Genomic DNA, 23,222 nt, shown 5'->3' with positions numbered 1-23,222 from the left:
GACTTACCAACACAAGTTCCACCCCATTCCGAATTGCCTAGGGGCAGTTCTTCCTCTGCTATCTGAGCAAGGCCCTTGTAATCTGTCCTTCCCAGGTGCCATGAGGCAAAAGTAATTGTTCTTTCCCAGATCATTCAGTTTGGATCCTTCCATGAAAGGCAGCTTGGAAAATTGAAAACCACAGGGATTTAGGAGTCAGAAAAACCTGGGTTAGTAGCTTTGTGACCTTGGGAAAATAATTTTCCATCTCTGGGCTCAAGTATCCCTCTGTGAAATGGTAATAAAATGGCAATACATTTACCCAACAGATTATTGCCAGTGTTAAGTGTCACCCATCACAAGCAGGCATTCAAGAAGCAGAAATCATTACTGTCATCACTCTATGTTGTCGTAAATTTTGACAAAGAAAAGTCTAGAAAGGGAGGCAATCAACAAAGGATTGCTCAGAGCCTGTCTCTCCCAAATATATCGGTACACACCCTGGTATGTCTCTTGCACAGGTGAGGTTCATAGTTGTTCAAAATGTCCCCACAGGATACTCAACAAAGGTTGAGCTCCCCTTCCTGCCAGCCAGGCCTGGAGCCTGCATCTTATTTGAATACCAAATAATATTGGAAAAACGCATCATTTTGTTCCTTATTAGTGTGCAGGTTATCCCTTACTAGGTAGAAACAATTCAATGTGCAGCTGAATCTCAGTCCTCCAGTCAACTCAATCTGCTTTCGCCCTAGAACTACAACCAGAGAAGAGGCTAGGACTCAGCTACGAGCCTGCTAGTACCACAGGAAATCTTTGTGCAGGGATTCTAAGAGTCAGTAACCCAAACCCCTTTTGTGTGTACAGTGCTGTCTAGTTTCTAAGACACTTTAACGACTATTATCACACTTAGTCCTCTGAATAAGCGTATGAATAAGGTATGAATAAACCCATTTTACAGAAGACTGTGGGCTCATAGAGATAAAGTGATTCAACTGAGGTCTCTCTCACACACATACCCACACCCTAGTGGTTTTCAAGTCGAAATTCAAACATGAGTCTGGACTCCATACTCTTTCTACCCTGACGTGCTAACTCTTATTATATCTTTCTTTCTTCTTAAACACTGAGAAAGTAACCTCTATCATCCCCTAATTTAGTCTCCTTTTCTTTGGCTCCTACTCACCTAAGGAGTTTTATGGCCATAGAGTCAAGCCAAGCCCTCGGGCCAGAAAGATGAAGATGCCTACAACTAGTGACCTTGCAGCTCTGCTTTTAACAGTTTAATTTAAAAGGAAATGGACTTCACTTAACTAAATTTCCTTTTCTATTTTTTTCTAGCTATTAAGGAACTTGCATATCTAATAAATATTTAATAGGAATTCCCCTCCAGCTGAATTCAGGCCTCTCAGCATCTCATTACCATGTCTTAGAATAGTATCCTCATTGTCACTTGTTTAATTATGCTAAGAAAGAGTTGAATTGTGTGGCTGTTGGGACCAGAAAGCGATTAAATTCACTTGGCAAGGCTTTGGATATCTCATTATGATCCTCATTTAGCACTACTAATGGAGTTATTTTTTTTCTCCAATACTGACTTGGGAAAGGCTTGCTCAGTGTAGCTATTAAGTATTTTCCTAAGCATTAGACAACTTTGCACTGTGCCAGAAAAGATCAGAAATCACTTCACACATCATTTGCACTCCCAAAAACACCAGTTATCCAATGAGCAACGACATTAAGTCCTAGAGAAACAGGTGGGAAAATTGGACTGAGATATTTTTCAGATCAGGCAGTGTAGTCCCCTCTGATGTTTGAATCCCTTCTGCAGCAGCAACATCCAGGGCTCTAAGGTAGCCCCCTCCCTCTTTAGAGCACTCAGTAAGTCCTTCATTGCTTTCAGTCACTGGTCCTCTGCCTGCACTCTAGGTGCTCCCTGCTTGTTTTGATAAAGAAATCTCTCTCTTTTAGAAGAGCCTTTCGCAATGTGTAGTTTCCTCCCATGATTCCTCTAAATCATCTCCTCTCTCAGGTATGCATCCCCCATTTCCTTCATTCTTCATATGACACAATTCCAAGTCCCTTTCTCATTCAAATAATGCTTTTCTATTTTCCTCCCTATCTCCCTCCCTTCATTTCTCCCATCTCTTACTTCTTTTCTTCTTGAAGGCCTACCCAACTGAGTAATAGCCATAGAGTAGGTACTTGGCAGAGAGCAGTGAGTATGGGAAATGTGGCCCCTTCTCTCCCAGAGCTTAGAGTCCAGGCATGCAGACAAATAAGCACAGAGTCCCAAGCAAGAAGAATCCAAAGAGGCACATGCCCAGACACATCATGATTAAAATGCCAAATATATGCCCAGCCAGCATGGTTCAGTGGTTGAACATTGACCTATGATCCAGGAGATTGCAGGTCGATTCCTGGTCAGTGCACATGCCAGGGTTGCGGGCTCAATCCCCAGTGGGGGGCGTGTAGGAGGCAGCCGATCAGTGACTCTCCCATCATTGATGTTTCTGTCTCTGCCTCTCCCCCTCCCTTCTACTCTCTGAAATCAATAAAAATATATTTTAAAATAATAATAATAAAATAAAATAAGATGTCAAAAATTCAAGACAGAGAGAATCTTAAAGGCAGCAGGAGAAAAGCAATCTGTTACCTACAAAGCAGCTCCCGTTAGGCTGTCAGCTGATTATTCATCAGAAACTCTACATGCCAGAAGGGAATGGCATGAAGTATTCAAGGTAATGAAAAGCAAGGATCTAAACTCAACACTACTCTACCCAGCAAGGCTATCATTCAAAATAGATGGTGAAATAAAGAGTTTCCCCCCCCCCAAAAAAAAAGGCTAAAAGAGTTTATAATCACCAAACCAGCACTGAAGGAAATATTAACCCTTTGCAGTCGTATTAAATTTGGACATGGGTGTCGTACTGGTTGAAATTAAGAGCTTTCAGAGAAATTATGAACTGATACATGAATGAATAGAGTTAAGATTCGTACGATTCCTTGCTGTGGTGGCTGAGAGCAGACATACAACCGGAACGGTAAAAAAGCTTTGGTGGCTGAGAGTAGACAAATGACCGCAAAGGGTTAAAGGGACTGCTGTAATTAGAAGTAGAAATAGAGAGAAACATAGGCATAAAGAATTAAAATGGCAATAGATAAATATCTATCAATAATAACCCTAAATGTAAATAGGTTTAATGTTCCAATAAGGTGAAAAAGGGTAGCTGAGTAGATAAGAAAATATGACCCAAATATATACTGCCTACAAGATACCCACCTCAGAACAAAAGACTCACGCAGGATGAGATTGAAGGGATGGAAAATTTTTTTCTATGCAAATAGAAAAAAAAAAAAAAAGCTGTGGTAGCAATACTGATATCTGAAAAAATAGACTTCAAAGTGAAGATCATAATGAGAGACAAGAAAGGTCAGTACATAATACTAAAAGAATCAGTCCAACAAGAGGATATGACCCTGATAAACATATATGCACCCAATATAGGGGCACCTAAATTTATTTTAAAAACTTCTAGAGGACTTTAAGGGAGAGAGAGACAGCAATACATTCATAGTAGGGGACTTTAACACCCCACTGACTCCACTGGATAAGTCTTCCAGACAAAAAATCAACAAGGAAACAGTGACCTTAAATGACACACTAGATTAGATGGATTTAATTGACATTCACAGAACATTCCACTACAAAGCTGCAGAATATGCATTCTTCTCAAGTGCACATGGGACATTCTCAAAGATAGACCACATGTTAGGATGCAAAACAAGTCTCTACAAGTTCAAGAAGATTGAAATCATATCAAGCATCTTTTTGGATCACAATGGCATAAAATTAGAAATCAACTACAATAAAAACATTGAAAAACATTCAAACACATGGAGGCTAAACAGCATGCTATTAAACAATGAATGGGTTACCAAAGAGATCAAGAAGGAAATCAAAAAGTTCCTAGAAACAAACGAAAATGAACACACAACCACCCCAAATCTATGGGACACAATGAAAGCAGTCCTGAGAGGGAAGTTCATAGCACTACAGGCCTACCTCAAAAAACAAGAAAAACTTCTAATAGACTCTCTAACTCTACAACTTAAAGACTTAGAAAGAGATACAACAAGAAAAGCCCAGAGTAAGTAGAAGGAAGGAAATAATAAAGATCAGAGCAGAAATAAATGACATAGAGACTAAAAAAACAACACAAAAGATCAATGAAACTAAGAGCAGATTTTATGAAAACATAAACAAGATTGATGAATCTTTAGCCAGACAAACCAATAGACAAAGAGAGAGGACCCAAATACAGAAAATCAAAAACACAAGAGGTGAAGTAACAACTGACCCAAGAGAAATACAAAGGATTGTAAGGAAATACTATGAACAACTATATGCCACCAAGCTGGACAACCTGGAATGAAATGGACAAGTTCCTAGAAAAATAAACCTTCCAAAACTCAATCAAAAGAGTTAAAAAACCACAATAGGCCCATAACTGCAGATGAAGTTAAAGCAGTAATAAAAAAAACTCCCAGCACACAAAAGCCCTGGGCTGGACGGCTTCACAGGGGAGTTTTACCAAACATTCAAAGAAGAACACCTATCTTCCCCAAACTATTCCAAAAAATCCAGAATAAAGGAACACTTCCAGGCTCTTTTTACGAGGCCAGCATTAGCCTAATTCCAAAACTAGATAAAGACACTACAAATGAAGAGATTTAGAGAACAATATCTCTGATGAAAATGGATGCTAACATCTTCAACAAAATATTTGCAAATCAGATCCAGCGATATATTAAAAAGATCGTACATCATGACCAGGCGGGATTTATTCCAGGGATGCAAGGGTGGTGTGATAATTGCAAATCAATAAACATGATACATCACATAAACAAACTGAAAGACAAAAATCACGTGATCATATCAATAGATGCAGAAAAAGCATTTGACAAAATCCAACACCCATTTTTTATAAAAACTCTCAGCAGAATGGGAATAGTGGGATCATGCCTCAACATAAGAAAGGCCATATATGAAAAACCTATAGCCAACATCATACTCAATGGGAAAAAACTAAAACCATTTCCCCTAAGAACAGGAACAAGACAGGGGTTCCTGTTTTCACCACTCTTATTCAGCATAGTACTGGAAGTCCCAGCCACAGCCATCAGACAGGAAGAAAACATAAAGGAGGAAGTAAAACTGTCATTATTTGCAGATGACATGATATTGTACGTAGAAAATCCTAAAGACTCCACCAAAAACCTACTAGATTTAATAAATGAATTTGGCAAGGTAGCAGGATACAAAATTAACACCTGGAAATTGATGGTATTTTTATATACCAATAATGTATTCTCAGAAAGAGAAACTAAAAAAAAATCCCATTTACTCTTGTGACAAAAAAATTAAGATCATTAGGAATAAATTTAACCAAGGAGATAAAAGATCTGTACTCAGAAAACTACAGGACATTGAAAAAAGAGATAAAGGAAGATACAAACAAGTGGAAGAATATACCATGTTCATGAATTGGAAGAATAAACATCATTAAAATGTCCATACTAACCAAAGCAATCTACAGATTCAATGCAATCCCTATTAAAATACCAATAGCATATTTCACAGACCTAGAACAAACACTTTGAAAATTTATATGGAACCAAAAAAGACCCTGAATTGCCACAGCAATCTTGAGAAAGAAGAACAAAGTTGAAGGGATCACAATACCAGATATCAAGTTATACTACAAAGCCACTATAATCAAAACAGCCTGGTACTGGTACAAGAACAGGCATATAGAACAGTGGAACATAACAGAGAACCTAGAAATTGACCCACCCCATTACAGTCAATTAATATTTGACAAAGGAGGCAAGAATATACAAAGGAGTAAAGACAGGCTCTTCAATAAATGGTACTGGGAAAATTGGACAGGTACATGCAAAAAAAAAAAATGAAACTAGACCTCCAACTTACACCATACACAAAAATAAATTCAATATGGATAAAAGACTTAAATGTAAGATGTGAAACCATAAAAATGGAAGAAGAAAACAAAGGCAGTAAAATCTCAGACATTTCTCATAGCAATATGTTTGCCTATACATCTCCTAGGACAAGAAAAACAAAGGAGCCCAGCCAGGCTTGGCTCAGCGGTTGAGCGTCGTCGACCTAGGATCCAGGCGATCAGGGTTCGATTCCCGGTCAGGGCACATGCCCGGGTTGTGGGCTCGATCAATGACTCTCTCATCATTGATGTTTCTCTCTCTCTCTCTCCCTCTCCTTTCCTCTCTCTGAAATCAATAAAGATATATTTTAAAAAAAAGAAAAAGAAAGAAAAACAAAGGAGAAAATAAACAAGTGGGACTACCTCAAAGTAAAAAGCTATTGCACAGCCAAAGAAACAGTCAACAAAATGAAAAGGGAGCCCACTGTATGGGAGAACATATTTGCCAATGTCACATCTGATAAAGAGTTAATATCCAAAATATATAAGGAACTCATACAACTTAACAAAAGGAAGACAAACAATCCAATTTAAAAATGGGCAAAGGACCTAAATAGACACTTCTCCAAAGAGGACATACAGATGGCCAAGAGACATGTGAAAAAATGCTCAAAGTTGCTAATCATCAGAAATATGCCAATTAAAACCACAATGAGGTAACACTTCACACTTGTCAGAATGGTACCATCAACAAATCAAAAATGACAAGTGCTGGTGAGGGTGTGGAGAAAAGGGAACCCTAGTACACTGGTGGTGGGAATGCAGACTGGTGAAGCCACTATGGAAAGTCATAAGGAGGTTCCTCAGAAAATTCAAAGTTGACCTGCCATTTGACCCAGTGTTCCCACTTCTAGGAATATATCCTAAGAAACCTGAAACACCAATCACAAAGAACTCATGCATTCTTATGGTCATAGCAGTACAATTTACAATAGCTAAGATCTGGAAACATCCCAAGTGCCCATTAGTAGATGAGTGGATAAAAATTCTGTGGTACGTTTACACAATGGAATACTATGCAGCTGTAAAAAAGAAGGATCTCTTACCCTTTGGGACAGCATGGGGGGAGCTGGAGAGTATTATGCTAAGCAAAATAAATCAGTCATAAAAAGGTAAGTATCACATTATCTCCTTCATATGTGAAATATAATGAACAAAATAAACTGATGAACAAAATAGAACCAGAGACATAGAAGCATGGAACAGACTGAGGGATCTGAGAGATCTGAGAGAAGGTGGGGTAGGGAAGTGGGTGGGAAGAGGTTAATTAAAGAACTTACATGCATAAATGCATACCCCATGGACACAGACAATGGTGTGGGGAAGACCTGAGGGTGGGGCTAATAAGGGGTGGAGAGGATCAATGGGGGGGAAGGGATATCTGTAATACTTTCAACAATAAAGATAAATTTTTTAAAAAATAAAAAATAAAATTACATTATCTAACCTACACTAACACTCAAAATAAAATTAAATTAAAATTTAAAAAGGGTGTGTAACCATCTTGGCCAGCGTGGCTGAGTGTTTTGAACATTGGCCCATGCACAAAAGGGTCTCGGGTTTGATTTCCAGTCAAGGGCACATACCTGGGTTACAGGTTGGATCCCCAGCCCTGGTCAAAGCACCTTGGGGGAGGCAACCAAATGATGTGTCTCTCTCACCCATCAATGTTCCTCTCTCTTTCTCTCTCTCCCTCTCTCTCTCTCCTTCCTTCCCTCCCTTCCACTCTGTCTAAAAATCAATGGAAAGTATATCATCCTCAGGTGAGGATTTACAGGGGGAAGAAAAGATATGTAATCCTCTGAGGCTACTTCATAGATAAGGAGGATCAACTTGAAAACTGAAATGTACAGCCCCAGTTCTGCCACCAAGTTGCACTGTGAGCTTGGGAAAGTCTTTTCCCCTTTGGGTCTATTGGCTTCCACTTCTTGCATATGGAGCAGTTTGAGCAAGCTAATGGAGGAGGCGCTAAAAAATATTAATACTTGTCCTCTCATCTTAAGTTTTTCTTCAGGGCTAATTGTAAAATTAACAGAGGCAGATTAACAGAAGAAAATCAAAGTTTTAATACATGTTTATGGGGAATTTACATAGGCATGATAATCCCAAAGACAGTGAGGGAACATTGAGTATATAAGACATTTTGGACAAAAGAGAAAAGGGAGGGAGGGGAACAGGATATTAGATTTCAGAACTGAGAATGGGTAGTTGAGGAAGAGTGAAATATACGTGGCAGAAAAAATCTTGCTAGGCAACTCAAAAGCAGTGAGACACAGGGGTATCTAGCTAACAGGCTTGGAATCTTCCTGACTAAAGCTAGGGCCAAGATTCTTAAAGTGATTAAGCCAAGGCTCCCTTCCTAAACTCAGACAGTGATCTCATCATTATATCAGGGTAGATAGGATGGGGGATTACTTATCCACACCCTGAAAGCTCTGAAGGTCCTAAAGAAGAAAATGAAAAGACTCTCTACTAGATTACAATAAGAAATAAAATTGCCAAGGTACCTAGACCTTCTTGTCACTGGGGCCCTGGGAAGCCAACTTGCTATCACCTCGGTTTGGGTTACATCTATCAGGGACTTGGATGACTCCCTGGGTACATGCGGAAGTTGAACGAGGAAGTCTTGGATCTCCCATTCAGTCCTTAAAATACAAAGAATAAATTAAAATCCTTCTCAAGTTTGCAAATCACATCCCAAGAGAGCCCTCTCTCTCCCTATAAACTCAAACACCCACACATGTCCTCTCCTCCCCCTTTCTCATCTTGCCACTCACATTTTCACATCTTAGTTTCCTGCCTTCCCATGTGGCCAACTGCCTCTTGGCCACCAAGGCTTTGCTTTTCCCAGTTCTTCTTAGGCTTCCCCATCCTCAGTGTGGTAATGACAATGTAAAAACCTACCTAACTGCTAAGTTCACTCTTTATGAGCATTTTAGATCTGCTGCTACTGCTTTTGGGAAGATGAAACAATTTTCTGGACCTTCCTAGTCCAATAGTCTTATCCAATGGCCCAAACCTTGTAAAACAGCCACAAGTAATAAACACATAGTCTTAATTGACATGTACATATGAAAAAAGTTACTTTCTTATAAGACCCTTTCCACAGGCTCACCTAGCCCAACCTCACGCTAACAAGGTGAGGATTGCAGGGTGACAGATTAGAGCTGGAAGGGCACAGCACAGGAAGTCAGAGTACTGGATTCACGGGTGGATACTGTCTACATAAATTTGCCAATTTGTGCAGCACCATGACCTGTACCTTCATTGGGCAGATGAGCTTGGAAAACTCTTTTCACTTCTCTGAATTTCACTGTCTATATTTGCAACATGGTGAAAACAGACTTAGTATGAAAAAAATACAAAAGAATAGGAAGGTAATTAACAAACAATATAGCACTTACGATGTGACAGACACTGTCCTAGACACTTTACAAATATTAACTCATTTAATTTTCATCACAATCCTTTGAGATAGATATTATTATCTTGTTACAGAAAAGGAAACTAAGGCACAGAGAGGTTAAGTAACTTGCCCAAGGTCACACAGTTGGTGAACAGTAGAGCTGGGATTTGAACACAGCTAATCTAACTACAGAATCTGTACTCATAACCATGATGCTATGCTGAGTAACAGAGGCTCTTTTCACTATCTCTGGTTTACAGATCACTAATAGGCCTGAATTCCATATCCAGTGCTCTTTCCCATACTTGGCTTTACCTCTCACATACTCTGTATGCTCACTGAAGATCCTCTACAGAAAGTTATACTTGGAAGAATCTGAAAATCTCCAAGGCCTCACTCAGATCAGAGCTGGTACTCCAGAGGAGTGTTTGAAGCCCCTTTGAAGTTGCATATGAGACTGGCTTCTGAGATCCACAGCGTTAATCTTACTCAAAGCTGTGTCTTCATTTATCATACTTTAATCAACAGCTACTTTAGCAGCTGGAACTTTGGGATGGAATTCATGGAGGTAACATCTGGCTGGAGCCAGTCTTCTTTCAAGAGGCCAGCACAAGTCCCCTATCAAAGAGAAGCTCCAGGTCTCCTGCAGTTCCCGAGACAGGGGCCTTTTCCTCTGTAGAATATTAGGTCACGGTTTCAAATGTCACCTGGCTTTTGTACAATGAATATCTGTCTTGGGAGATTAACAGACTTCATTTCTTTTTCCCTTATTTTATGTGGCCTACTTGGCTTACAGGTAGTTTTAACCACAAGAAAAGAAGTTGGAAGTACCTTAAAAGCAATACAAAGCCCTGTCAGTCTTATGCAAGACATTTTCCAGAACCACTCTCCTCTACTTCCACTTCAGAGAGCATGACTATAAAAAGCAGAGTGCCTTCTGTAAAAATCTGCAGCCTGGCAGATAATTCTCCTGAGACACACACCAAGTAACCAACCCAGAGTCTACTCCTACTCTTCAAGCTTTAGAATATATTTCACAGCCTTCTCTGAATTCTCATGTCTAAATACATTCAGGTAATAAAACTACTATAAAACTACAATGACATAGTTAAACAAAAATGCTTGATGGCTTTATACATTTTTATCATTCATCTCTGGGAAGGAGAAACATGGTGCAGACACTTTAATGAGGGTGCCCCACCTTGAGAGCAGACAATGCTTACATCTTGGTCCACTCTTTCAGGACACATGATTTTAATACAAAATGTCTTTATCACTAAGGTCATCTTTCTAAGATCACTCTGGCAAGGAGAGGCAAGACAGCAACATAAAAAATAACTCCCATATCATGCTTTGTTTCAAGTCTAAAAGGAATCCATTCATGATCAGAAATTCCTCTTTGTGATGAAGGGCAGGAAAAATACCAGAAAAGAAAGAAATGATTGCTAACAGGATAGCTGAAAGAAGATGGCTAATGGTTGATTAAATTTGGAAGCTAGCCTCTATAGATAAATAGCCCGATCAAATGCACTTTAAGAAGCATCAGTACAGGCTCCTTGATGACATTCAATGAGGAAAATAATGGAGGGGAGAAAATCAATATTCATTGAGTTTATACAGAGCTGAGGGAATAATGTTAGATGTTTTCCTGTGTGCTGCCCCATTTAAGCTGCAGAATGTTCCTGCAGAGGAGGTGCTATTATCACTCACTGGGCATATAAGGAAGAGGCTGAGAGCCACCTTGGCTATCCTAGAGTCTGAGTTCCTTTAGCACATCTAACACTTTCCCTTAATGAGCAAGAAAATGCTTACCAGGGTCCCTTGTACTCTGATGCAGTGAATATTCTTTGTATGTATTCTTTGTGTTTCTGCTACTCAGTTACAGGCTTCATTATTTTAGTATTTTCCAGAAGTCACAGAATAGATCCTTGTCCACCTCCATCACTCAGGAATCTTTTAGTTACAAGAGACAAAAACCAAATTCAGTCTGGTCTAAGCTCCCTCAAAAATCCACACTTCAGGTTTAAAAAAATCCAAGGCCTAGAAAGCGCAAAGAATCCTCAGAAACAACAGGAACTAGGGATTCAAATTCCATCAGCTAGCTCACCTATGAGCATATACACATTCACTTATGAATTCCCCCTCCCTCCCTCCCCCTCCCCTTCTCTCTCTCTCTCTCTCTCTCTCAGAGAGTGTGTGTGTGTGTGTGTGTGTGTGTGTGTGTGTGTGTGTGTGTGTGTGTGTGTTAAAACTTTACAAAGTATAGCTTTAGGTCTGACTCTCTCAAGTTCTGTCTAGCTGACAATCCTGCCACAATCAACCCAAGGATCCTTAGGGAAGCATTCTTAAAGAGCTTGTGATGAAAGATTAGCATGAGTCCTACTCCTCAGCCATTTTATTTAATTTCAATTCATTTTTCCATATCCATAGAAACTAAGAGTGGGGCAAAAGTAGGTTTACAACTGTGAGCATGTGAAACAGAGTTTATTCTTGTATTATTATTTATTCATGATTGTATTGTTTTCCATACCAACAACTATAAACCTACTTTTGCCTCACCATGTATATTGCTTGCTACATTTGGCCTCCATTTCTTTTCCTGTGACTTAGAACAGAATTGATGTCTATATTTGTCTTACTTGCAATGAAGCTCAAAGATCAATTTAATTTTCATTATTATCTTATCTCAGGCCCCTAGAATTTTCTATTTCTTCCCTCATTATCAGAGATTGCAAACCAATGGCCAACTGGCCAACTTTGGTCAGCAGGCCTGTCTGATAGAACATGTAGTATTTTTAAAAATCTGAATTACTTGCCAACACTCAAAATTTATATTTATATATAAATATGCAAGTTTTTAGCTTCTCATAAAAATTTGGGAGACCCAACCACACCTGGCGTGCAGTCCCTCCTGGCAACAATCAGCTGGAGCTGACTATGGCTGCTCCCTTCCATGGGGCATTTGCTCTTCAGGTCACCTTCTATCTCTTAAACTCAATTCACTTAATACCTTCACTCATTATCTGTCTGGCTTCTGTAGGCCTTTGAGACCTTTGCCTTTCATGGTTTTTTACTTCCACTGTTAGTACCAAGGCTGGTATATTTATCTTCCATCTTAAATATTTTTTGGACCAGTTAGGTGTAAGTTATAAAATATTATTTTTTAAGAGATCAATACAAAATCTTTGATAGCATTATAATATCTTTGGGATAAAATCCAAACTCTTAACATAATATTCCAGTCTCTTCATGATCTAACTCCAAACTGTGTAGTCAGACTATGGTCCACCAAGCTCTACCATATGTGCTCTGCAACTGCCACACGCAGCCACTCTTCATTTCACAGGCACACCTTTCACATTGTAAGTTCCTGCCTCTGTCACAGCACAACTTCCCTCTACCTAGAATGTCCTTTGCCTACCCAGCAAATTCCTATAACCCCTACACAGCCCAGATGCAATGTTGTTTCCTCTCCAAGCCTTTCCAATCATATGCCTGACCAGGGCCACCTGCTAACCCATGCAGTGCCTTAGTGACAATTAGAAAAATGTGATCCTTACTCAAGACACATTCTTCCATCTGCTAGAAAAGTATCCTAATAAATATACACATTTTTGATGCCTACAGTGTCGATGATTTCTACTTAGATTTGGCACCCCTGTGCAGTACATGACATGAACAGCTGTACTTAGCAACCTTCCTCCTGTCAGGGCAGAATTAACAACTCTTCTGCATTCTCACAGTAATGTTTCACACCTCTATCATGGAGCAGGAAACATTATAGTATAATGGACTGCCCATGTGTGTCATCCCTATAGACACATCATAAGTTCTCAGAGGGCAGGAACCACATCTTGATGATTTTAGTATTCCCAGAACAAATGGAAGGCATTTCATAACGGACATTGTATCAGTTTGTTAGCTATTGAATTGTGAACATCTGGAAGCTGGATAGAGTAGATGAAAAACCTTAAAATCAGACTGTCCAAAGGTATTACTAGAGGGACCTAGAGGGCTCAGCTGATACCAGCTCATGGACAAATGGGCCCAGAGAACCGCTTAAAAGGATCTGGCTTTCAATTGTTGGGAACAATATTAAACTTGGAGATCTATGATGCTATTAAAAGAAAGATCAAGAATATTTTTGTGTTGTGTTATTCCATTCTCAAAATGGATTTTTCTTTATGTTTTTCTGACTCCTAACACAATAAAATAGCTTCAGCCTGACAGCCATCTTACTTAAATAAAAAGATGATTTAACAAAATATTTTATAAACTGTAATATTTGACATAAAATAGAGGAGGAAAAGGAAAGGAAGGGTAAGGAAGACAAAAGAAGGCTGCTTCTGGGGGTGCACAAAGGCCCATTTAGAGGTGTCAAAGGGTTGAAAGAGGAGAAGAAGGTCAAGCAGATATAAAGCAAGAGACAGGGAAAAACACAGAAAGCAGTACAATCATGACAGTAAGCTTTGCTCAACAGAGTCAACAGCAGGCCCAGGGAGAGCTCTTTGAGCAGATACCACCACTGATCACAGAGGTCTTGCCCCGCCATCATGTAAGGAGCAAGTACTCTGTATAGTACCACAATGTGAATTCTCAACAAGCCCATGACCGCAGCAGAGGAGAGCATGAAAGGCTCTCAGCAGACTTTGATAATTAAGGGTATTCTATTTCCTCTAAAGAATGTTGTGGTATCTTTAAAGGAGGAATTCTACAACCTGCCTAAATCTTCTTAGTTCCCCAAAGTCTCTGAGTTGACAACTAATAATTAATGAACAATGAATAGTGTCTTGCTGCCCATCACAGTGACTGTCATTCTTATCTCTAAAAAGAGAAAGATGTGCTAATGTGGCAGGCTTCATAATCCTCAAAGCTTTCAGCTGTGTCTTATGTGACAGGGCATATCCCTTCTTGGGACAACTCAGCAAGTGGGGGTGGGGGTGGTGACAAGTGACAGCTTTCTGGAGCCAGGCCACAGAGGGCACCTGCCAACAGGGCACAAGTTTGTGGTCCAGAAGCTCAGTCACCAGATCCTTTCATTCAGTGATTCCATTGTCTCCTTCCACAGTGCTCCTCACAGTAACTCAGCACAATTCTGCCCAAACTTACTGAGCATTTTCCATGTGCAAGGCCCTGGGAACTCTGGAGATTAACAGGCCAGGTGTCTCAAAGGGGTTTTGACTACTAAACTGGGCTGTGCATAATGAGAGCACAGCAAAATAATCTTGTTGGGTATCACTGAGGTATACAGCCCTAATCCTGTCAGGGTACTTTACTGTTCTCTCCTTTTAAAATATTACCCACCTTATTTGTGGCCATTTACTCAAGTCACATGGGGGACTTTAACCATGGCAGTAGCACAATCTGGGCTAAGAGCAGAGATAAGGTATAAAAGACAACCATGTGACCTTAAGCAGGTTCCTTCCTCTCTTTGGGGAAACCAAGGTGCCTATCTGCCAAGAGAGGAAATTGGACTTGAAGATATTTCTTTCTCACTGCATTCCAAGCCCCAAGAACTGTACCTGGCCATGTACAAGATGCCTGGAAATATTTATTGCCCAACTGATCTGCTATGGAACCTTACATTGCTGACATTCCAGAACATATGGAAATACCCTCCTTGGTACTGTGAATCTCCTTTCACAGCTAGGCCATCTAATGATAGAATCTTCACTTGAATGAAGTATTTTGTTTTGTTAAATTGTCACCTGTGGCAATTGCTTGAGTTTTGCTTTTGCTTTTTAAATCACTGTGCAGCTCACAGCTGCTTTCTCCAGGCACCTAGGAGACAAAAGTTTGCACCAATTCATGCTCATTGCACTGTACACAGGAACTGCTGAGGTCTGTAAACATAAGGACAGTATTCGAGATGAAAACCTGGGTCCCATAATCCCCAGCCCAGCCAACATATCACACAGCCTCACGGCAATGCATACAAGGAAATAAGGGAATAGACAGAAGAATATTAATACTGTCAATAAAAAATGTGGGTTTAAAATTAGTAATGGGAAAAATATGTCAATCATGACTCAGGCAGAATCACTGATTGCTTTGCATGTTTACTTCCTAGCCAATCAATCATTCAAAACTCTTCACATCCAAAATGTGAATTTTTGTCTACTGACAAAAATTAGTGCTAACATCAGGCTTGAATGAGCAAAAACAAAACAAAAACAGAGAAGAGAAGGAGAGCCTGAAAGGAGAAATTTAAATCACAAACTAAATGTGTAATTCCTACAAGCACCTTTACCTCTTACCAGAGAATTCTGGATTTATTGGAAAGTATGGCCAAAAATAGTAAAAAAAAAAAAAAAAATACAGATGAACCATGTAAAATCTTCTGCTGAAGAAGGACAACAGGGGGTGGGGGGCAGTTTTCAGGAGATGAAGGCAATTCTTGAGGCCCCTGCCACTTCTGTTCTCAAAATTATAATTGGCCCTGCAGGATGTGGCTCAGTGGTTGAGCATCAACCTAGGATCCAAGAGATCAGGGTTCGATTCCTGGTCAGGGCACATTCCCAGGTTGCGGGCTCAATCCCCAGTCAGGGGTGTGCAGGAGGCAGCCGATCAATAACTCTCTCATCATTGATGTTTCTATCTCTCTCTCTCCCTCTCCTTTCCTCTCTCTGAAATCAATAAAGATATATTTTAAAAATAAAATAAAAATATATATAATTACAGAAAACTTCCCCTACCTGGGGAAAGAAATAGACTTACAAGTCCAGCAAGCACAGAGAGCCCCAAACAAGAGGAACCCAAAGAGGCCCACACCAAGACACATCATCAGTAAAATGCCAAAGGTTAAAGACAAGGAGAGAATCTTAAAAGCAGCAAGAGAAAAGCACTTAGATACCTACAAAGGAGCTTCCATAAGACTGTCAGCTCATTTCTCAACAGAAACCTTGCAGGCCAGAAGGGAGTGGCAAGAAATATTCAAAGTGATGAAAAGCAAGGACCTACAACCAAGATGACTCTGCCCAGCAAAGCTATCATTTAGAACTGAAGGTCAGATAAAGAGCTTCTCAGACAAGGAAAAGCTAAAGAAGTTCATCACCACCAGACCAGTACTACAGGAAATGTTGAAGGGTCTTCTTTAAGAAGAAGGTAATGAACAAAAGAATCTGACAAACTAAATAGATCCAGAGACACTGCTGCATGCAACAGATGATCATATTTCAGAGGAAAGAGGGAAGGGGGGTGGAGGGTGGGAAGAGATTAACCAAAGAAGTTATATGCATATATGCATAACCCATGGACACAGACAATAATGGGGTGAAGGCCTGGGGAGGGGGTGGGAGTGAGGTGGAGGGAGTCAATCAAGGGGGGGGAAATGGGATACCTATAATACTTTCAGCAATAAAAATGTTTAAAATATATCTATATCTCTATACCTATATCTATACCTATATATCTATATCTATATCTATATCTATACATATGTATATAAAACTGGAGGTTCAAATGAAATACAAGAGAGAAACAGAGCACTCACATGGGAGCCCACCACCAGTACTGCTAGGAGTGGACATGAAATGCCTGAGGATGCTGAGGCAAGGAGGAGGCCAATCATCAAGCTGGGGACTGGATGGCTGGGTGAGGGAGGCAGAAAGGGGAGCAAGTTCTTTGCACTTCACAAGGCCTCTAAAACCCCATTGCAGGACTAAAGGGTGAGATATAAAGAGCATGCACTTGAAGCCCATCCACTCACCCTCCTCACTGGCCAAAATATGGGAGGGCCCAGGAGGGCAATAACACTGATTATAAGCACTGGCACTCCAAAGTCTCCAGGAGCTACATGACCACCCCCCAAAACACACACCTACATATGGCTTATTAATTGGTGCAAAACTTTTTAGAATGGAAACAAGTTTGGGAGGCTCAGTCTCAGGTCCTCCATGGAATATGTGTGTTCTGTTTTGGGCAAATGCAGCTGCTTCTTGGCTTTTATGTCTCAACTGAGGGGCTACAGCAGGTGATTTCATAGGGATCTTCAAGGCTGGTCATGACATGGCTAAAACAAGTTCAGGGGCAATGAAATCACAATAAAAGCCCCCTATCCTTGCCTGAACCAGGTAAAACTGGGAATGGATTTCCCAAGCAGAGGACCCAGCAAGTATTCAACACAGTCGCCCTGCAATTGCAATGGATGTAATGAGAAGTTTCTAAATCTACTCCTGGCCTTAGAGACACTAGATTAGCCTTGAGCAAAGTGCTCATTATCCAAGTGACCCAAACACACTCCCTGCCTCCCTTGACACTAATGTCCTGGCTGATGCAAGTCCACTTTGTCATCACACAGACAGCCTGTCAGCATCTTGTAATTAGGAAAAGGCTGTTTCTGCCATTATCAAAAAGATCCATTTCACAAAGGCAGCTTCTGCGTTTAAGTCAGTATTTCAAACAAAAAGATTTTAAATACCAAAATCCAGGCACTCCAGCAAGTCATGTCTTGATAACTTGGTCCTAGATGAGTCAGTATCCTTAAACTTACTTTCCTTTTGCTCTAGACAAGAAATTATCCTTCTTTTTATAGGACCAGGACCATTCAAACCTTTAAAGTACCTATTGTAAATATGGCTGAAAATAGAACTTGTGGATGGAAAAAATCTTGACTAAGACCATAGAAGGATATTACTTCTTAGACACAAAGGGTCCTCTTAACTAATATATATGTACACACACACAAACAGACACACACATGTTCTGACACTGGAAAAAAAAACCCTACACAACTTATAAATAGGGATACTGTATGGTGAAGTTTCTGAATCACCATTTAATAAGAAGTCAAACATGATGGGCAAATAATCAATCAAAGTAAATGTGGTTACTCAAATCATGACCAGCCACCCACCCACTCATTTAGGATTCATAGCAATCAAGAGGCCTTTGCTACCCACAAAGTGAGCATTAAAAGTTCTGAAACGGGCATTGGGTATTTAAATAAGAATAATCAAAAGAGCCAAAGAAACTGCACACCTGACTTCCATTTTTGTTCTGTGAATCATTGAAGAGATAAAGGACTGAGGGCTCTGTCACTAATCAAAGGAAACTTTCTTTTCCAGTGAGAGTCACATGATTTAATCTGCCAAATCTAAATGATGGCACATCTTAAATTAAGCTCTCAACTCTTCATACACTATTTGGAGAAAGAGGTGGATGCAACACAAAGGTAACAACAATATATATATTTTTTTCATTTCACTGCAAAATTGCAGTATTTGTCACTAAACTCTCTTCCTAGAAGTCTCATGCATGAAGATGTAATCACTTCCTCCTGCAAGGACTTGAAGGAAAATAATTGAAGTGCTTCCTTCATTTCTATTCCTCATTTGTTTATATGAGGCTTACAGCTTATGGGCCAAAGTCAATTTGTTTGGGGTTGTTGTTTTTTTCTTTCTTTTTTTATTAAATTAATTGGGGGGACAATGGTTAATATGAACATATAGGTTTCAGGTGTGGGTTTCTGTGTTAAAAGATCTGTATATTGCTCTGTGTGCCCACCACCCAAAGTCATATCTTCTCCCATCACCATATATTAAGCCTCCTTTAGCCCCCATCCCCACCCCCTCCCCTCTGGCATACACCACGCTGCTGTTTGTGTCCATGAGTTTCAGTTATATATCCCACATATGAGTGACATCATATGGTTCTTAGCTTTTTCTGACTGACTTATTTCACTCAGCATAATATTCTCAAGGTCCACCCATGTTGTTGCAAATGGCAGCGTCTCATCCTTTCTTATGGGTGAGTAGTATCCATTGTGCACATCTCCCACATGTTCTCTATCCAGTCCTCTGTCGCAGGACACTTTGATTCTCTCCAAGTCTTGGATACTGTGAATAATGCTGCAATGAACATAGGGGTGCATATATCTTTGCGAACACATGTTTTTGAGTTTTTTGGGTATATACCCAGGAGAGGATTGCTGGGTCATGTGGTAGCTCCATTCTTAATTTTTTGAGGAATCGCCAGACTGCTTTCCATAGTGGTTGAACCAGTCTACATTCCCACCAGCAGTGAATGAGGGTTCCCTTTTTTTCCACAACTTCCCCAACTCTTGTTATTATTGTCTTGTGGATCACAGCCACTCTAACAGGTGTCAGGTGGTATCTCATTGTAGTTTTGATGTGCATTTCCCTAACTGCTAGTGAGGGTGAACATCTTCTCATATATCTATTGGCTGTTAGTATGTCTTCCTGGGAGAGGTGTCTGTTCAGGTCCTCTGCCCACTTTTTGACTGAGTTGTTTGTTTGGTGTTGAGTTTATGAGTTTATTAGATATTTTGGAAATTAAACCTTTGTTGGAGCTACTGTTTGCAAATATCATTTCCCATCTGGTTGGCTGCCTCTTTGTTTTGTTGTCAGTTTCTTTTGCTGAGCAGAAGGCTTTTCGTTTAATATAGTCCCATTCATTTATTTTTGCCTTTACTTCCCTTGTCTTTGGGGTCAAGTTCATAAAATGTTCTCTATGACCAAGGTCCCTAAGTTTGGACCTATGATGTTGTTTTTTCTATGTAACTTATTCTTTCAGGTCTCACATTTAGGTCTTTGATCCCTTTTCAGTTAATTTTTTTACATTGGGACAAACTGTAATCCAGTTTCATTCTTTTGCATGTGGCTTTCCAGTTTTCCCAGCACCATTTATTGAAGAGACTACCTTTACTCCCTTGTGTGTTTCTGGCCCTTTTGTCAAAAATTATCTGTCCGTATACATGTGGTTTTATATCTGGGCTCTCTATTCTATTCCACTGATCTGTGTGTCCATTTCTGTGTCAATATCATGCTGTTTTGATTATCATAGCTCTGCAGTATAATTTGAAGTCAGGTAGCACAATACCTCCAGCTTCGTTCTTTTTTCTCAGGATTGCTTTGGCTATTCTGGGTCTTTTGTGGTTCCACACAAATCTGATGATTTCTTGTTCTATTTCTTTAAAAAATGACATTGGTATTTTGATGGGGATCCCATTCATTCTGTATATTGCTTTGGGTAATATGGCCATTTTAACTATGTTGATTCTTCCAATCCATGAGCACAGGATATTTTTCCATTTTGTTGTGTCTTTTTCAATCTGTTTTAATAATACTTTGTACTTTTTAATATACAGGTCTTTCATGTTCTTTGTTAAGTTTATTCCTAAGTATTTTATCTTTTTGGTTGCAGTTGCAAAATGAATTGTTTTGGTTTTCTTTTTCTGAAGTTTTGTTGTTAGTATATAGGAAGGCAATGGATTTTGTATATTGATTTTGTGTCTTGCAACTTTACTGTATTTGTTTATTGTTTCTAATAGTTTTTTGGTGGAGTCTTTAGGGTTTTCTATATGCAGAATCATTCGCCCGCCAAAAGGGACAGTTTTACTTCTTCCTTCCCTATTTGGATGCCTTTTATTTCTTTCTCTTGCCTTATTGCTCTGACTAGGACTTCCAGAATTATGTTGAATAAGACTGGTGAGAGTGGACATCCTTGTTTTGTTCCTGATCTTAGAGGAAACCTTTCAGTTTTTTACCATTGAGTATGATATAAGCTGAGGGTTTATCATATATGGCCTTTATTATGTTAAGGAACTTTCCTTCTATTTCTATTTTATTGAGTGTTTTAATCATAAATGGATGTTGTACCTTATCAAATGCTTTTTCTGCATCTATTGATAAGATCATATAATTTTTACCTTTCTTTTGTTAATGTGGTGTATTACACTGATTGGCTCACGTATGTTGAACCATCCTTGTGCCCCTGGAATAAACCCCACATGATTGTGATGTATTATTTTTTTGATGTCCTGCTGGATTCGATTTGATAGTATTTTGTTTAGGATTTCTGCATCTTTATTCTTCAGAGATATTGGTCCGTAGTTTTCTTTTTGTGTGTTATCCTTGCCAGGTTTTGGTATCAGGGTTATATTGGCCTCATAAAATGTGTTAGGAAGTACAGACTCTTTTTCAATTTTTTTGGAAGAGTTTGAGGAGGATAGGTAACAAATCTTCTTTGAATGTTTGGTAGAATTCACTGGTAAAGACATCTGGTTCTGGATATTTGGTGGGGAGGGTTGATGGTTGTTTCAATTTCCTTACTGATGATTGGTCTATTTAGATTTTCCGATTCTTCATGGTTTAGTCTAGGAAGGTTGTATATTTCTAAGAACTTATCCATTTCTTCTGGGTTATTGAATTTGGTAGCATATAGTCCTTCATAATATTCTAGTGTGATCCTTTGTATATCTGTGATGTGTGGTGACTTCTCTCTCATTTCTGATTTTGTTTTATATGAGTCTTTTCCTCTCTTTCCTTAGTGAGTTCAGCCAGGGGTTTGTCAATTTTATTAATCTTTTCAAAGAACCAGCTCTTTGTTTTATTAATTTTTTGTATAGTCTTTTTGTTCTCTATTTCATTCCATTCTGCTCTAATTTTTATGATTTTCTTTCTTCTGCTGACTGTGGGCTGCTTTTGTTCTTTTTCTAGATCTTTAAGATGTGATGTTAGGTTGTTTACTTGGGATTTCTCTTGTTTCTTGAGATAGGCCTTTAAGGATATAAACTTCCCTCTTATTACTGCTTTTGCTGCATCCCAGAAGATTTGATATGTTGTATTGTCATTCTCATTTGCCTCTATATAATTTTGATCTCATCTTTTATTTCTCCTTTGACCCAGTCATTATTTAGTAGTATGTTTTTTAATCTCCATGTATTTGTGGGTTTCTTTACTTCCTTATTGCAGTTGACTTCTAATTTCAAGGCATCATGGTCAGAGAATATGCTTGGTACAATTTCAATCTTCTTGAATTTGTTGATGCTAGTTCCACGACCCAACATATGGTCCATCCTTGAGAATGTTCCATGTGCCCTGGAAAAGAATGTATAATCTGATGTTCCGGGATGAAAAGTTCTGTGAATGTCAGTTATGTCCATTTGATCTAATGTGTCATTTAAGGCTGATATTTCTTTATTGATTCTGTCTGGTTGATCTGTCTAGAGCTGTCAATGGAATATTAAGGTCCCCAACTATGATTGTGTTTTGATCTGTTTCCCCCTTTAGTTCTGTGAGTAGTTGCTTTATGTATTTAGGTGCTCCCTGGTTGGATGCATATATATTAAGGAGTGTTGTATTTTTTTGATGTAGCACCCCCTTTATCGTTATAAAGTGCCCATCTTTGTCTCTTGTTATCTAGAAGTCTATTTTGTCAGATATAAGTATGGCTACACCTGCTTTTCTGTGGATGTTATTTGCTTGAAGAATAATTTCCCACCCTTTTACTTTGAATCTATCTTTGTCTTTGCAGCTTAGATGCCTGTCTTGTGTGCAGCGTATGGTTGGGTTTTGTTTTTTGATCCACTCTGCTACTCTGCCTCTTTATTGGTGAATTCAGACCATTTACATTTAGGGTAATTATTGATTATGAGGGTTTCCTGTAGCCATGTTATCTCTTGTTTTCTGGTAGCTCTGTGCCTCCACTGGTTCTTTTCCTTTGTACTTCTGTGTGCTGTTTTTGTTTGGAGGTGTTTCATTCTTTTTTCCTCTGAGTCCTCTTTTATTAAGCTATTGTCTTGGTCTGGGGATTTTTGTGTGTTGTTACCATTAGGTTTATAAAAATAAAATTGCATATGCAAAATAATTTTTTCTTTCTTTCGAGGGCATCTGATGTTGATGCTCCTTTGCCAGTTCAGACCTTTACCCCCTCCTCCTTTATGTTTTTGTTGTCACAAAGTATCCTTGTTTATGCTGTAAGGGTTTTGGTGATCTTACTCATCATGCTGTGACCTTGTCTTTTTTGCTTCAGGTAGAGTAACTCCCTTGAGTATTTCCTGCAATGGAGGTTTT

Source organism: Miniopterus schreibersii (genome assembly GCF_964146895.1).
Source record: "Miniopterus schreibersii genome assembly, chromosome: X".
NCBI lineage: Eukaryota > Metazoa > Chordata > Mammalia > Chiroptera > Miniopteridae > Miniopterus > Miniopterus schreibersii.
Note: the sequence above shows the minus strand (reverse complement) of the source record.